Source organism: Diabrotica undecimpunctata, chromosome 8 (assembly GCF_040954645.1).
Source record: "Diabrotica undecimpunctata isolate CICGRU chromosome 8, icDiaUnde3, whole genome shotgun sequence".
Taxonomy (NCBI): Eukaryota; Metazoa; Arthropoda; class Insecta; order Coleoptera; family Chrysomelidae; genus Diabrotica; species Diabrotica undecimpunctata.
Genome location: NC_092810.1, coordinates 142,070,976 through 142,085,602, shown reverse-complemented (window position 1 = coordinate 142,085,602; position 14,627 = coordinate 142,070,976).

Sequence of the window (14,627 nt, the reverse complement as noted above, 5' to 3'; positions counted from 1 at the left end):
TTTATAAGTCAATTAAAGAGACTTCCAGGACACGCAATTCACAAAAGAGATTTAATTTCATTTTACCGAAAAGTCAGATCTAATTTTTTATTAAAGCCCTTGGTATATTTTTAGCATTTGGCCAATTCAGATTCTGGAAGAGAAGTCTCAAACAAATGTAACTCTCGTGTTTCAAAACCAGGAGAAGTATTCGTCTTCATTTAAAGGCGTATACCTTTCTCTTATAACCATTTCTGCGGCTTAGTGAATAAGCATCAATGGCGTCGATGAATTTTATTTTAAAAGGATGACTATACATTCTGTGTAAAAATGCTTATTGCATATTCTTTGTTACACGTTTTTATCAAAATATTGTTTCTTGTTCTCTGTATCTTTTACTGATATTAAAAACTGTTGTTCTGCTTACGTCAAAATAGTTCGCTACGGCAGATAGTGGCCAACCATCTTCTAATTTCGTTACAACTCTTGCTTTTAGTTCTTCTGCTAGTATGTGGAGTCATTTTTTGAGGTTAAACAGAATAAGTTATCTGACAAACTTTAAGATTTGGTAGTGACAGTGACAGTATGTAAATAATAAGTATTTATCCTTCAAAATACACTGCTCAATTTTCTACAAAATACGCTTTAAGAGTCGTATCAGTTTTTTTAGGAACCAGCTGTACATAAACAAAAATGTAGAGAATTATATTTTATACAATTTTGATCTCTTTCATTTTTTGCTGAAATCAATGGTGCGTCGTCTACGTGAAAATTACACTTGCCTCTTGTTCTCATAACTTTTCTGGTACGTTTGATGCATGACCACGTTTTTTTGTTGTAACATTATTTTTGCAATATGTTTATTCCAAAGGGCGTCGATTGACAAACTGAGCCTTTGTTTTTGTTCACGAGACAGGTTCGTTCCTGTTTACGACCTGCTGCTCATCACGTCAACGCGTATGCTTCATTAATTGCTTGCGTTTCGTTAGGCTTGTGATAGAGGCAGGATGTTAATTGTAGCACAAAAAAATTAAGAAATCAAAATTGTATAAAATATATTTCTCTTTGTTTGTTTATGTACATTTTTGTCGTAAAGTTAACTAAACATTGTAAAGCTAAATAAACGAGGTAATTCAATAATTATAATTTGTCACTATTTTCTCACTTTACTCGGAAAATATTGACTGCACGAAAAATTTGCAAAGAAGAAATTGTAGGACAACGCAATTGTAACAATTTAAGTCGTTACAATTTTGTCGAAAAGTTGAAAATAGCCGAGATATTCAACAAAAACAATGCTTATAAATCCTCACTCTTGCATTTATTGCATACGTACGACCTTAAATATTACTTTTGGTAAAAAAATGAGAAGATCAAAATTATATCAAATATAATGCTCTCCATTTTTGTTTATGTAAATTTATGTCGTAATCGTAAAGTTAATAATAAACGGGATATTTCAATAATTGTGGTTCGAAAACCAAGTAAAAATTTGGAAAGAAAAAATCACAGTAGGAAATCACATTTGCAACCATTTCAGTCCATACTATGTTTGTCAAAAAATTGAAAATGGTGGAAATATTGAGCAAAAACTGTGCTCCTTGTGCGGTGGAATTTAGTCGCGATGTTAAATGTACACTACTATTAACCACCCTTAAAGTTTAGAATAATAAAATTTGGGGTAGCTCGCCATGCAAGGTTAGAACTTTTTATCGTCTAACATGACTGGACTACTTGCTTATAAAAGTCTGGAAATGGTTGCTTCTTGTTCTTCTTCAGTGCCTTATTCGGTTTGGATGCTGGTTATCATCAAGGATATCATGATTTTGTTGACTGTTCTTCAAAACATTCAGCGGACGTCATTCTAAAACATTGTCGAAGGTTTTTCAGTTAACAAGTTATAATAATAATAATAGTTATTAATAATTTTCAAACGTAGTGAATTCTTAACCTTTACTTGTATTACCTCTTCTGTGTCAGTTTCAAATCCATCGATGCAGTTTTTCAGATTACCCATTTTCATAAAATTCTTTGCGACAAATGCCCGCATAATTCTTACGACTACCTCTTAACTTACATAAATTTGCAATGTAATTATTTAAATTAATGTTATCTCGGCCGATTACCTGTTAAAAAATAACATTTTTCGTCACTAAACCATCAAAATTACATCGTTTTTTATTTTAAATTACTACCCACATACCACCACATAATTTATTGTAATACATGTGGTGTTAAGTGCTTGTACTAAGACAAATCACAAAAAAGGCCATCGAGTACAATAAACCAGCATATCAATGTTTTATAGACCTGACAAAGGCTTTCGATCGCATCCAAATCGAAGACCTCTTACACCTACTGTATAAAAGAAACATACCAATCAATATTATACAATCCATTGAAAACATCTACTTCCATAATCGAATACAGGCAAAGGTAAATGGAAAACTAACCCAGTATATACCAGTACAAAGCGGAGTCAGACAGGGTGACTCGTTAAGCCCACTTCTCTTTAATATAATAATGGACGAAATAATACAAGCAGTACGTAAAGGTCATGGCTACAGAATGGGGAACAAAGAAATCCAAGTATTATGTTAATCGCCGAGACAGAAGACGACACATCTTCAATACAACAGCCAAGAAATACAATATGATAATATCAGCAGAAAAAATCAAATGTATGACAACATCTAAATACTCAATACGATGTAAAATCGAAATTGATGGGAAGATAATAAAGCAGGAAGCAGGGTTTAGATATCTGGGAATTGAAATAACTAGTTACGGAGATGTTGACGAAGAAGTACGACAATAAAGCTTAAAAGCAAGTAAAGCGGCGGGATCTCTTAATGACACAATCTGGAAGACAAACACCTAAGACAAGACACAAAAACAAGAATCTATAAAGCAGCAATTAGATCTATATTAGCATACACGGCGGAGACACGACCTGACACATCTAAAACGAGACGACTACTAGAAACAACAGAGATGAAAATACTCCGATGAATATCAGGTAAAAGTCTGTTGGCTAGGGAGAGAAGCGAAAACATAAGAAGAGTATGCAATATAAAAGACATACATGGATGGGTGAAAAAACGAAAGCAGGAGTGGAATGAACACATTAGTAGAATGGCAGAGGATAGGATAGTACGAATAGCACGAGGTAAGTCACCAAATGGACGAAGAAGTATTGGCAGACCAAGAAAAAGATGGTGCGACAATTTAAACAATTTAGGAGGATAATATTGAAGAAGAAACAGGCTTTAAAGCCTACATACAAGAAGGAGGAAGAAGAAGAAGACATGTGGTGCGAATATTCAAATTTTGATCCTTGATACCAATATTGTAATAATATTTTCATTAGTTGATAAAATGATTAAAGGCTCCAATTTCTCACTTAAATAAAATCAAAATCATGTACGCTACTGGTTATGTTACTTGCACACTGAATAGGGATGGCAATATTTCTCTTTGTGACTCTGAGTTAGAGCCTTAATTCGTGGCTCTCTCAACGGAGACAGAGCCCATCCGATCAATAGAAAGGGAGAGTCTCAGCAACATACGCAACAGGGCAGTAAATGATCGAATTTAAACCGTTTTTATAACTCTAGGGTAATGGCAAATAAAAGTTTATGACTGGTATAATACAATTAGAAGATTTCAAATAAAATAACTTTTTACTGATTCTAACAAACGTAAATGATTGTAGTTAATAGTTATTTGTAGTTGTAGTTGAGTTACAATAATTTTGGATTTGTTGATATTTAAATCTTTATTAGATGCTTTATATAAATTCCTCATAATAGTTTATAATGATTGACTTTTACTGTTTATAATAATTGGCACCTGTGACATCATGTGGTTTAGTTGACATTGTTTTAGTGGAAATTGCCTCATGGCAGTAGTTTAGTGGAAGTAGTTTTCGTGGATCATGTTTTAGTAGTTATAGTACCGATCCATTGTGATCGCCTTCTTTTATTTGTTCTAATTTTCTTCTATGTAACTATGTAGATATTCCACAGATTTTGTGGAATAACTACATAGTGTGTTGCATTCATTGTTAGACCAGGGAATTCTTTGTAAAAGGAAGAAAAATAATTTACGGGCAATCTGAGGACGTAGGGTGCGTTTTTAAGAGTAAAAAATGGTTTATCACGATTTACGGTAAAACTACAAGTCTTACAGAAAAAATTTACATGGCAAAGTTTTAGGTAATAAAAATATCTACAAATTTTGTATTTACACTTTTTTCACAAAACCTCAAAATTTATGCGAAAAATTCAAATAACCGAGTTTTTAGTTTTTTATTTTAATCTTACACAAATTTTTTTTTTCACGAAATTTGGTGAAATCTTAACATTTTATGTCACAAATACACTGCAATTTTTTTTTTAATATTTATTTTTTCAGCTTATTTTGATTAAATATCAAAAAGCAAAATATCTGGTTTTTGTTCTTTGAAATCTCTACTTTCTGATGGTGTAAAAAAATATACATTACTATGCCGAATTTTCTCAGAAAAGAAAAAAAAAACGAAAAAACTCGAATTCGCAGAAATTATTTTAAAACGAGAAGTTTGTTAAAATTTTAAACAAATGATTTAATATTTTTAATTATCGAATGGCATTTATGACTTTTAAATTTTGACAATCGTTGCGAATTGAATCTTTTATTGACATTCTTTTAATTTTTTTACTTCTCATTTAATGATTTTGTTAGTTATTTTTCATGCAGTTTATAATTTAAATCCGCTTGTAATAAATGTATGATGACTAGAAACGAATTGATCGAGAGTAGTGAATCGATGTGATGGACCGCTATTTTGTGACGCTATCCGTGACGACGTTCTCTTGTGACGCTAGTTTCGTGACGCTCGCCTCAGAATTTTACTACATAGAAAAAAGTAATACAATACCAATATAGAAGTTTCGCTTCAAAAAATAATAATTGTTCAAATAAGTGAATAAATAAATCAATCAAACAAGGTGGTTGATTGTGGTTAGAAGTGTTAAGGATTTATTAAATCTCGCATATTGTCTGAGTCTAATGATAATATAGGCTGAGCTTTTGTTTTGTATTTGCGGTAGTGTTATTGCATATTTATGTTTTCTATTCTTTTATTTATTCTGCAACTAACATACCTAATCGTAACTTTTATAATTTAGACGTATATATCGTTATCGTAGGTTTGTTTAAATGATTATTTCCATACCAGTTACTAATTATAAACTGATAAAAAAAAAGAAAACCCAATTTAAAACCGATTGTGTTTTTTTAGTACAGTTTTACATGCAGCCGGAAATGAATTGGTGTTTATGTCATAGCTGATAACTTTTGTGTAATCATAGAAACCACCTAGGTAAATGTCTAATTAAATGAGCTTCACTTTTGTGTAGCATTTTAGCAACTTTTCAATAACAATATATACAATTATGTCGATTACTATACTAAAACAATTTTTAATTGAAGATGATTACGATAATTGGCAACATCGCACTTGACGAAGCCCTTAACTATAACTTTTCAACGAAATCATATTCCACTTATCAATTTTGCAGAGGCATACCAAAAAATTTTTTAATTATTTATTTAAACACATAAGTAATTACGTAAAAATTAAATCAAAGACCGATATAATTATTAAATTATCATGTGTCTTTTAAAGAGATATCTTATAGTTGTCTAACAAATTAAAGTAAAATTTTATTCTTATAGAGAGTACCTAATACAGAACGTCAAAAAACAGAAAACTTTGGAAAATACTTATTTTTTTCATTAGACTAAACAATCTGAAATTTTAACATACGATCTCGTCATTACACGTCATTCCCTATTTATAGAATTGCTGTGTGCTGTAAACGTTGTATTTGTTTTTCTGAATTTAAAGTTTCCTTGTGTTTATTTGTTTATATAAATATAAAAATATAGTATGAAGTTCATATAAATTAAAATAAAGTAAGCTAAACTATTATTATGTGAATACGTGTATATAGTAGTGCATTTGTTTATTTCAGAAAATTCTCGAAATATGACATGAAGATGGCACTAACTACTAAAGAGTTAATAGCTTTGTTAGAAGAAGACTCAGATTGTGAAAATGCTGACTCACTTAATGTGGTTTATTTGCTGCCGACATTAGATTAGAAAGTTTCTGATGTAGAAGACATTGATGATAATATTATTTGTGAAGGATCAATAAAATCGGATATTGCAGGTACATATGAAATAAAAGTGATTGGGAATTCTGACGAGTCTGATTATGATATTCCTCTAAAACTGGTTTAATCTCATGGTTTTAGGTCGTTTCAGAAAAAAGAGACGTAAAATAAAAAAAAAATAATAATAATTCGTGAATAATGTAAACATGTGCAAAAATTTACCGGTTGGATTATACCTGTTATTATTATCGTATAAATTTTCAGATGCTCTGTCGTGAATATGTTGTTCGTGTTACACCGAACGGTGTTAATACGCTAGTGAGGGTACCTATTTTGAAACAAGATAATATATTTTTTGTAAAATCTTTTCTTGCAACCTCTTGTCGATTCTACATTTGTTTTGAGTATTCGTTAATAAACGGATATAAAAAAATATTCAAGTATAATTTGATAATTCTTTTTTAATCCGGTCATCGTCAGTGCAGTGTATGTATAGCTGAACGTTTACGTGAACGTTTACAATGTTGTTTCTTTGTTTAAACTTGTCTGTCCGGCGGGACAGGTCAGACGAATCATTCCTAGAGTTCACCGTTCACCAGAAAGTAAACAAGTAAATATTTTCTTTTGTAAAGATACCTCATCATTAAAATTATCAACATGCACAAAAAAGTCAAGTTTAAAAATAAAATCGATAATTATTTTTAAAGTGTTTGTGTTTGTCGTTGGCAAAGTTATCGAATGCGTGGTAAGATTGGTGGGAACTCAAGAATTAAAAATTAAAAAATATTTATCACAATCAAATTTTTTGATCGCCAGATATTTATTTATAGAACCTGTTTTTTTTAATTTATAAAACGTAATCGTTTCTTGGCAAAGTAGTTTTACTTGAAACGCAGCATTGTTTTCTTAGTAGCCCAATTGTCTTAACCTCTACTACAATTTATACAAATTAAGCTAACTCCACTTCTCTTGATCGTAGAAAGCTGTTTTTTTAATCATTGTCTTGACTTCAGCTATAAGAATCAATATGCTTAAAATGTGTGTAATGTTAATGTGTCTATTTCAAAGCAATAAATAAGAGGTTAAAATATTTGTATTTCTACATAAAAATATAATCGACTAACAAGAGAATCCGTTTAAAATTAGATCTCTATTTTTTTTAAGTTATGGTCCTGTAAAATTTATAAACATTTAAGAATTTTTATAAACAATTAATGTTGATCTGCACCCCCCAAAATCAAACTACACATTCAAAAAATTTAAAAAAAATTGAGAAGGTATATGTGATAAATAAAAGTATTTTGACAAATTTTGAGCAAGCTTCATGTTTTCGCTTTCGAAAAAACTCAAAAAAACAACTTTTTTTCCAAGTATAAAGCGGGAAAACCAATCATACAATTTTGTTAATTTTCTTACAGCATAAAGATATAATCCTACGAAATACTTTGAATGAATTTTTTGAAATTTTTTGAATGTACAGTTTTGCCACAATAGAAAAAATAATATGTTCCGGCTTATAATAAAGCTACCGGTAAGAAACGGGATAAAATTTTAAAACATATGAAAAATCTCGTTAAGCAAGAATTATATCTTGAACTGCCGCAATCAAATTGTGTTGTAGAGAGATCTTGAGAACATCAAAATTTTAAAAACCGAACATAACAAAAATAAAAGGGAGATATACGAATCAAAAGAAATAAAAAGAAATACCAACGCAATCAATGACAAAAAAGGTACACAGAACCTAAATAAAATATATTTCAATCTGATTTAAATAATAATAAATATAACCCCGTAAAAAACTCTTAAAGTCATAACATATCTCCACTTTACCTTTTTAGAAACCACCAACGATACGTCCATATAAAAATATTTATATACTAATGACAGTAAACCATGAGAAATTACATATCAATTTTCACTTGTGTCAATTCATTAATGCCAGTGTCCCGTTTTACGTTTTGGTAAGTTTTTTTATATATTTTACAATAACTTTTTGTTCCTAATCTTGTACATTTTAGAATCTTGACAAAGGCAAGGGTTTCCTGCCGAAACTTTGATATATATTGTATATACAATTGCGACAATAGTTCGTCGAAGTCGAAGTCCGTAATTATAAAACAATAATTCTTACTAGTGTTTTTGAGCCTTGAAAATTGTCATATTTCATTTTTTTTTACTTTTAAATTGTATATAACAACTATAGAACCAACAACTTTGTAGATTTTTGTTCAGAATTTTACCACAGCAGTATACCGCAGAAGAGATATCTCTAGGATCAAAAACAAATTAATTGAGGGTGCAGATCAACCTTAAACGTTTCTCGAAAAAGAATTGACTGATCTTACGAAGTCTCATTCGATCTGTAATTAAAAGAGCTACAATATTCTTTTCGCATAAAAAAAGAATGTTTACAAAATTTACTTCAAAAATAAAAAATGGCGAAAAGCAAATTCAATGTAACGTAGCTCAAATTAAAGCATTTTATATGTGCTTTATCATATTGAATATTGTATTGATTTTACCCTAAAATATTGATTTGATATAATAAAAATTAAAATAATCAAAAAAGACCGTTTTTTGCACCTTAAAAATGCCATAAATTTTAACCAACAGTTTGGAGTTGCAAACACTTGGAGGTAATTTGGCATTGCCCTTCATAACGCTGCGCTGTGCTGGTTTCAAAAATTCACTAATTAATGCACGTTTTTTTTTCTTTGCAGCTTGTGATATTGGCAAATTTTGAATTATCATCGGTGATGAACAGCTAACGAAACGTCTGAACCCCAAAAGAATCATATACATATATATTACGAGATAACATATATATTGCAAAGTGATCTTTATACAAAATTATCAATAATTTAGTTCAGTAATGATTAAAATTTTCTACCGCAATTTTTACGTCATTTTCATTGCAACATAACATCCGCAAACTTCTGTTTGAAAATGGTTTTGGCAAATAAATAAGTGATATACTTTGTGGTCTCAAATTATAAACACAGTTTCCGCTTATTGCTTCGTGTTAATGTATTTACTATCCTAAAGTAATTTAAGTTTAAGATCATGATAGTACTGTCGTCTCTTCTACCTATTCTGCAGCTTGTGCTGTTTGTTCAAGGTGACAACTGTATTAATTCGTTGTTCGTAGGAAAGTGGTCCCTTCTTACCGGTAGTCCCTGGGCCTACGTGTTCCAAGGCGAAAACGATCAATTAAATTCCGATGAAGATAAGATCCGAAGTGTCCCTTTTTTTCGAAACAAAAAAACGTTCCAAATAGAAAATGACAACAGACATGACGATGAAATTAGTGCCAAACTAGTTGCTACTTTCAGGAACGAAGAAACTTTGATGAAATCTTTTCTCATAGCTACAAAAAGCAGTTATGTCGAGCGTCTCATGCAACCTGGTCCAGCTAAGCTATTAGCAGAAAAGTTACATCAACTCAACACCACTTCTCTGGGTATATATTTACAATATTTTAATATAAATATATCTCAGCCAGTTTTAGAAAAAGCAGACTTTTTTAAAGGTTATTACTACGACGGTTTTAGAACAATCTTCAGCTGGTATACTCGAAATACTTCTCTCTACTCATTGTTCGAACACGAAGCTACAATTTTTTTAAAAGACAATCATCAGTACATCGTTTTCAATCGCAGCAATATCAGCTATGCGTTTAAAATGGGCAATGAAGTCTTTACTAACGTGTGGGCTACTGAGCATCCTTTCCTCTTTGTGTCAAGCAAAGTGAACATCGAGAATTCCGTATACCAGATTCCACGTTTTATTAAAAACTCAGTTCCAGAAGTTTGTATAATGAATTCAGTGAGCGTTGTGAATAAATATGTGATGTATTCAATCCTGGGATCTTTCTGTGTAGTGTTCGTTGTCTTTGTTTTTATTATAATAAATATGTATTTGGTAATTAAAAAGAACAGAAAAGCAACACTACGTGAATCGATTCACAGCTACTGTATTCCTGGATCAAACTTGGAAAAATTGTACGACGCTTCTGGTAGGTTGGTGCAGATCAAAGAACCCGTTTTGTAACTGTACCTCTTATTTTGGAATTGATTGTAATATTTTTGCATTATTGTCAATATAATATATTTCTGAAACTATTTTCTTATGGAATATTTGTGTTATCTACTCTAGTTAAGGGTAGTAAATTACAATTTTAATTGGAAATGAGTTTATCCTAGGATTTTCTCTTCGGATACACGTAATACACGTGTGTAAAATGGTTTCCATATTTAACTCAATAGTATCGCGCAGTATTGAGTTGATTTTTTCACAAAGTGTGTTTTAAGTGTAATATCGAGTGTTCGAATTTAATATAATCAATTGTGAATATAACAGTAATTGTTTAAATACATGTAGAGGAAAATCGCATAATATAGGGATAGTGCCTAATATGGGTAGGTATGCATTGTTTACTAACCATCACCTTAGGGAGGTAACCATTTTCTCTTTTTGCGTAAACTTATTCTCTTATTTAACATTTAAGGTTAGAATAATTTTGTCTTTTTCTTCTTCCTCTTTATAAGCAATTCTGCTTGTTCATTGGCGGATTAATACCTCTATGGAAATTTGTCACTCCATCTTTTTGAGCGGTCGTCCGATACTTCTTCTGCCGATTGGTGACTTATCTCTTGATATTTTGACGACACGGATCACCTCCATTCTGCTTATGTGGTTATTCCATTATTTTTTCCTATTTTGTGTCCATTCATTTGTTATTTTATTTCCTGTAATTCTGCTCAGTACTCTCATCTCTGCCGTTTCCAGTAGCCTTCACGTTGTGGCTGTGTCGAGTCTTGTTTATGAGGCAAATTATTATTGCTCTTACACTGGCTTTATAAATTCTTGACTTCATCTCAGTGTTAATAAGTATGTTTCGCCATATAGTGTTAATAATGCATCCTGACAGTCTATTTGCTTTTTGTACTTGATCTCTCAGTTCTTTGTCCACGTCTTGTTTGTCTTTGTCATTTCTTGTTCAATACTGATGCCCTCCATTTCTATTTTACATCTGGTTGGTTTTTTGCTGACTACTTTGTTTTAGTTTTTTGAGATGAGATTGTCATATTAATTCTTTTGCTGTCATTTTAAATCTGTGGATTAGTCCTTGCAGACTATCTTGATCTTGTGCTATCAATATTGCGTCATCTGCGTAACAGAGTATTTTGATTTCTCTGTTTACCATTCTGTATCCTCTTCCTTGTTAACGGTTTTGATGATTTCATCCATGATCAAATTGAAGAGTATGGGGCTCAATGAATCCCCTTGTCTCATTCCGCTGCCTATTTCTATAGGTTCTGTAAGTTGTCCATCTATTCTGACTTTCATTTTGTTGTTTTGGTAGATGTTTTCAATAGTTTTTGTAATATTTAGGTGAACTTCTCTATTATACAGAAGGTGGATTACATGTTTGAGTCTTACTCTGTCAAACACTTTCTTTAGGTCAATGAGACACAGAAATGCTGGTCTTTTATACTTTAGTGATTTCTCAGTAATTTTCTTTATAACGAATATTGCATCTGTACATGATCTTCCACTACAAAAACCCTGTTGTTCATCTGCTAAAATTTTACTCTGATTTTTTTTATAAATTTTTATACTAAAGAAAGTTTTTTTGGTCGTGATGCATTTTGGGTTTTTCTACTTCTCCTCTAAGTGCCATCTCCGCGACGAAGGTTGGCAATCATCATGGCTATTCTGATCTTCGAGGCCTGTGCTCTGATCAATTGACTTGAGCTGCAACCAAACCACTCTCTCAGGTTCCTCAACCAGGAAACGCGTCTTCTTCCTACGCTTCTCATGCCCTCTACTTTTCCTTGAATTATGAGTCTCAAGATGTTGTATCTTTCGCCTCTCATCACATGTCCGAGATATTGGAATTTTCTTTCTTTTATTGTATTTTCCATTTCCCTCTCTCTGCCTATTCTCCTTAAGACTTCTGTATTCGTAACTCTATGTACCTATGGAATCCTTAACAATCATCTAAATGTCCACATTTCAAACGCGTTAAGTTGATTTAATGTATTCTGGTTTAATGTCCATGATTTAGCTCCGTAGTAGAGTACACTGTGTACTATACATAGCATTTAATTAGCCTTATTCTGAGGGCCAATGTCAGATCTTTGCTACATAAAATCTTTTTCATTTTTACGAAGTTGGCACGTTCTTTTTCAATTCTGACTCTTATTTCTGCAGTATAATCGTTATTTTCTGTGATTCTCGTTCCCAGATAAGTATATCTTTTTACTCTCTCAATCTGCTGGCCGCCTACCGTAAATTTTTCGTTTATATTGTTGTTTTTTTGATGTTTTAAGATAGTCCGTATTCTCCACTATATCTTAATATTTTGTTCATTATTCTTTCTAAGTCTTCCGTTCACTTTTATGCCGACTGTCTCGTTTACCGAAGCTTCTTGTATGATTTCTTCAGAATAAGCATTAAACAATAACGGCGTCAGTATGCAACCTTGCCTGACCCCTCTCCTTATCTTCACTTCTTCTGACACTTCTTTTCCAATTTTCACATTTTATTGTCCCTCACATCCAGATTCTTGTTTTTGAGTACTTCTATAAGTCAGTCATGTTTTACCTTATCGAATGCCTTGTTGTAGTCTATCAAACATACATAAAGATCTCGATTAACATCCAAACATCTTTGGGTTAGCACGTTAAAAGAAAATAGTGCCTCTCTTGTGCCCACTCCATTCCGAAATCCAAACTGAAAACCACTAATATCCATCTCCAGCTTAGCGTGTATTCTATTATGGATGATTTTTAGCAGGGTTTTTAAGGTATGTGACATTAGACTGATCGTTCAATAATCACTACATTCTTTGACATTTACTTTCTTTGGTAGACAAATAAATGTTGATGTCAGCATTTCACGTGGAATGATTCCTGTGGAATAGATTGTGTTCAGTAGTTAGACTAAAAGATCTATGTTTTTTTCATTGACCAGTTTTAGCAATTCACTTGGTATTTTATCTGGACCAGCAGCTTTATTATTTTTCATGGACTTTACTGCATGCATAACTTCTGACTTTGTTATTTCGGGTCCCTCGTCTTTACTCTGATTATCTTCATATGTATTTTCCTATCTCTGGTCATGTCATGGAATAATTCCTCTATATATTCTTTTCATCTTCCTAATTTTTGTTCTGTCTTCACTAAAATGTTTCCTTGTTTGTCCATTAGTATGCTTGAGGTTTTTTGTTTTGCTATCCCAGCTAATTCTTGAACTTTCTTATGGAAATTGAAGTTATCATATTTGTTTTGTAGGTCTTCTATTTCTTGGCATTTTCCAGCGAAATAAGTCTCTTTAGCTTCTCTTATTTTCCTTTTTATTTGATTATGCAGCTTTTGGTACTGAGTTATGTTGATATTCTTTTGCTTTCTTCTGTCCTCCAATCTCCTTTCTTGCATCTGGTAAGTTCTCTGCTACTTGGTTCGATAATTGCATTTTTAAGTAATTGCCACTGTTGTTCTACATCACCATCAATTGATTCCGGTGTGGATTTTACGTTTGCATTAATTACTTGTTTCAGTTTTTCTTTGACGTCTTCTGATTCTAATTTTTGTATTCTGGTTTAATGTCCATGATTCAGCTCCGTAGTAGAGTACACTGTGTACTATACATAGCATTTAATTAGCCTTATTCTGAGGGCCAATGTCAGATCTTTGCTACATAAAATCTTTTTCATTTTTACGAAGTTGGCACGTTCTTTTTCAATTCTGACTCTTATTTCTGCAGTATAATCGTTATTTTCTGTGATTCTCGTTCCCAGATAAGTATATCTTTTTACTCTCTCAATCTGCTGGCCGCCTACCGTAAATTTTTCGTTTATATTGTTGTTTTTTTGATGTTTTAAGATAGTCCGTATTCTCCACTATATCTTAATATTTTGTTCATTATTCTTTCTAAGTCTTCCGTTCACTTTTATGCCGACTGTCTCGTTTACCGAAGCTTCTTGTATGATTTCTTCAGAATAAGCATTAAACAATAACGGCGTCAGTATGCAACCTTGCCTGACCCCTCTCCTTATCTTCACTTCTTCTGACACTTCTTTTCCAATTTTCACATTTTATTGTCCCTCACATCCAGATTCTTGTTTTTGAGTACTTCTATAAGTCAGTCATGTTTTACCTTATCGAATGCCTTGTTGTAGTCTATCAAACATACATAAAGATCTCGATTAACATCCAAACATCTTTGGGTTAGCACGTTAAAAGAAAATAGTGCCTCTCTTGTGCCCACTCCATTCCGAAATCCAAACTGAAAACCACTAATATCCATCTCCAGCTTAGCGTGTATTCTATTATGGATGATTTTTAGCAGGGTTTTTAAGGTATGTGACATTAGACTGATCGTTCAATAATCACTACATTCTTTGACATTTACTTTCTTTGGTAGACAAATAAATGTTGATGTCAGCATTTCACGTGGAATGATTCCTGTGGAATA